Raw genomic sequence first — 2,747 nt, 5'->3', positions numbered from 1 at the left:
TTACAAAAAATGAATGGCATCTAGCAATGCATCATTGTTACCTAAGTCACAAGAAATCTTGATTCGACATAACCTTTTTATGATTAACCTTTTATACAATAATCGTTAAGTCCTTTATCTCTAGATTGGACACAAGTCATGGAATAGTCACACTTGCATAGTCCATTCCATGTTCCTTGATATCTTAAGCAGACTACGACATACAAATAAGTATGACATCTCATTTCAACTTATTTGAGCATGGCCATGCATTTCTAGTCTCACTCAATCAAGTGGCCTAAGATATTACTCCCATTATGTAGGAGGGGCTTATCCTATCTCGATCAACCATATCCCTCTACATAGATCGTGGTATATCCAACATCAGCCTTTATAGAACAACCAGTTGCGGTGTATGTTTGACTGTATCAAAATATACAACTCACGATGTTGAGATTATGATGATCTCAAGTCTGAGGATCATATACATATTAATCACTATGAGTAATGTTGTGACAATTACATAATAATCTAAGAAACATACTCATAACGGGTCAGTCCAATATGTTGTTCTCTAACACACATATTCAGTCATCGATTTTGACATTCCATATCAATGACAACTCTTTAGCATCAATCAACTACATGTTAGTCTTAATGCATTATTGTCGTCCTATCCAACATTAATACTTGACTAAGGACCTTTTAAGAATAACCATATTATTCTCAGGACATTATTATAAAATAATTTATTTATACACACAGAAAAGAAACTGAAATAATAATGGTAACGCCTTATATTAATAAACATGATAAATCAAGTATGTTATTACAATCATCTCATGATTGATCTTTGGGCATACTCTAACATGGACTCTTATGTATTCTATTTTTATTATTGTACGATAGCATATCCTACATGCCTATCATTCTGATTTTGAATATACATGCCATGGCACTTTACATAGGGTTTAGGTTGATGTGGAAGGAGGAAGTTCTGATAGTTTAATGATCTGTATTATCTGGTGGTTTATCAACAATTTGTTTTGACAGTTTGGCTGCAACATAGTGGCTTGACCACATATTTCTAGTCTAATAATTTTAACTCAATTCTGGTGGCATTGTCCACAACTATCTATTGGTGTGATTTGGTTGGATGAGTTCTGGGAAAAACTCTATTTTGGTGTGTAGTGGAGTTGAGTAGGATGGTTTCTGAAAAATCTGCATTCTATTTTTCTAGAAAACATTGCATTAGCACAAACATACATACTCTATTTTGTTATTCGATCATTATGAAAATCTTGGTGATATTATGATTTGTTCCGCTCTGGTTATATGATCGTTTTGAATTTGTACTTATCAGGTGTGGGTCTTCCTAAGTCTAAATAACCTAAAACTTAAATAAATATATTTAAATAATGTCATTTGATTACTAATTTTGGTTCGGCCGAATGACCTAAATGCAAATAAGTGAGATGCCGAGAAATGTACGTAATTAAATAGAAAGCCTGATTATTAAATGTCCTGTTTGGGTGATGAAATTCTGAATGGAATACGTGTTTATCATGCTAGATTTTGTATTACTATTTAATGTGCATATAAACTTGCCATTACTGAAGTTGTGTTATGTACGTAATTGTGGTGGTGCATACCATGTATGACATTGTTTGTATTGAGAGTATGTATACATGCCACTGATTCTGTTAATTTAAAGTATGCAAGCATACCTCGATACTGTTGACTGAAAAGCATGATAAGCATGCCATTGTACTGAATTGTTATTGATAAGCATGATGTGCTTCATTGGTCATATGTCATAATTGCATTTGCATGGGTGGTCATGTTGGGAAATGTGTTTATATTGTAGTAAACATTTAATTTTTTTCTATGTATTTGAATGATGAATAAAAAAATTTCACATTTTACTATTATGTCTTTTGTGATTTTGTCTTTCATATTTTGCATGTGTAGAAAAATTATAACCAGAAAATATTAGCTCATTGGTTATCTAAGTTCAAACTGATGATAATTGGCATTGTAAGAACGTTTAAATTGCGAGAAAGACAACTTACTTCAGTAAATAATCTAAACAAGTCCGTAATCCTGTAAAAGAATCAAAATGAGCATTTGGTTTGGTTTAAATCTAAGAAGGATTTTTATGTCGTCTACAATTCCAATTGAGGAGATGGCTAGTCTTAACTATCGGAGCAGTTGACTCCATAGGTAGAGACATATATGTATTCATTGGCAGAATGATACATTGGACTGGACCCAAGATGAATTAATTCTAAATCCGTTTGTGAATTAATTCACTTGTGACATTTATGGTGTGATTTACCTAAATCTTGAGCTAGTCACTGACCATACGTGTGTAACTCATGTGCTTTAATATAAGTGGAGGTTTATGCTCTAAAGATGATCGAGCCGATAGTTAGTATATTGAGTACATGACTTGTTTATGACATGACTTTACTAGCAACAATAGAATTTATAGCTCAATTAAAGAGTTAACGATATCCTCTCACTGGCATTGTGTGGATTGATAAATATGGAATGTGGCCACGGGTTCTTATTCTCGGACGAGCAATTTATCATAGTCATTTGTTGACAGTGATCATATTAATCATGAAGAAAACACAATGGTAACAATGAGATAAAATAGGATTGTATTGAGTGAACAAATTTAACTCAAAGAAATCAAGGATATCATATGAGGGTAAGACACACATGACGAGGTCATTGGATACAGTAAAGAGTTTTCAATCATT

Source organism: Gossypium hirsutum, chromosome D06, assembly GCF_007990345.1.
Source record: "Gossypium hirsutum isolate 1008001.06 chromosome D06, Gossypium_hirsutum_v2.1, whole genome shotgun sequence".
NCBI classification, from domain to species: Eukaryota; Viridiplantae; Streptophyta; class Magnoliopsida; order Malvales; family Malvaceae; genus Gossypium; species Gossypium hirsutum.
The sequence above is the reverse complement of the archived record's forward strand: the minus strand, read 5'-3'. Positions refer to the sequence as shown.